Source organism: Arachis duranensis, chromosome 10, assembly GCF_000817695.3.
Source record: "Arachis duranensis cultivar V14167 chromosome 10, aradu.V14167.gnm2.J7QH, whole genome shotgun sequence".
Classification (NCBI taxonomy): Eukaryota; Viridiplantae; Streptophyta; class Magnoliopsida; order Fabales; family Fabaceae; genus Arachis; species Arachis duranensis.
In genome coordinates this window covers 28,159,631-28,161,114 of record NC_029781.3, presented here as the reverse complement: position 1 = coordinate 28,161,114, position 1,484 = coordinate 28,159,631, and positions in this window count along the sequence as shown.

Genomic DNA, 1,484 nt, shown 5'->3' with positions numbered 1-1,484 from the left:
TTTATCCGCTCATCACAACACCAAACTTAAATTGTTGCTTGTTCCCAAGCAACTGAAAATCAATTAGGATAAAAAGAAGAGAATATACTATAAATTCCAAAATATCAATGAATATTAATTCTAATTAGATGAGCGGGACTTGTAGCTTTTTGCTTCTGAACAGTTTTGGCATTTCACTTTCTCCTTTGAAGTTTAGAATGATTGGCTTCTCTACGAACTTATAATTTCGGATAGTGTTATTGATTCTCCTAGTTAAGTATGTTGATTCTTGAACACAGCTACTTTTATGAGTCTTGGCCGTGGCCCTAAGCACTTTGTTTTCCAGTATTACCACCGGATACATAAATGCCACAGACACATGACTGGGTGAACCTTTTCAGATTGTGACTCAGCTTTGTTAGAGTCCCCAGTTAGAGGTGTCCACAACTCTTAAGCACACTCTTTTTGCTTTGGATCGCGACTTTAACCACTCAATTTCAAGCTTTTCACTTGGACCTGCATGCCACAAGCACATGGTTAGGGACAGCTTTGATTTAGCCGCTTAGGCCTGGATTTTATTTCCTTGGGCCCTCCTATCCATTGATGCTCAAAGCCTTGGATCCTTTTTTTACCCTTGCCTTTTGGTTTTAAGGGCTAATGGCTTTTTCTGCTTGCTTTTTCTTTTTCTGTCTATTTTTTTCGCCAAATTTTTTTTCACAAGCTTTTGCTTTTTCACTACTTTTTCTTGCTTCAAGAATCAATTTCATGTTTAAACGCCAGTTTGTCCTTCTTCACTGGGCGTTTTGAACGCCCATCTTTTTCTGTATAATTTCTCTGCTGTATGTTCTGAATCTTCAATTCTCTGTATTATTGACTTGAAAAGACACAAATTAAAAATATTTTTGGATTTTTAATAGTGAGGAATAATCAAAATGCAACTAAAATCAAATAATAATGCATGCAAGACACCAAACTTAAAATAAGACACTAGACTCAAACAAGAAACATAAAATATTTTTGGTTTTGTAAATTTTTTTTTGCGTTTTTCGAAAATTAAGTGGAAAAGAAAATAAAGGTATTAAAATTCTTAATGAAAATCCCAGGAATCATGCAATGTTAGTCTAAAGCTTCAGTCTAAAGGAATTAGACATGGTTAGCCAAACTTCAGCAGAACATTGCATTCAAGAGCTAAATTGATGAAGACCAATCAGCTTTGGTGATGATAAGAACATCACCTTGAAACACTAGAATTCATTCTTAAGAACTCTGAAGAAAAATACCTAATCTAAGCAACAAGATGAACCGTCAGTTGTCCAAACTCAACAATCCCCGGCAACGGCGCCAAAAACTTGGTGCACGAAATTGTGATCACTACAACTTCGCACAACTAACCAGCAAGTGTACTGGGTCGTCCAAGTAATAAACCTGACGCGAGTAAGGGTCGATCCCACAGAGATTGTTGGTATGAAGCAAGCTATGGTCACCTTGTAAATCTCAGTCAGGCA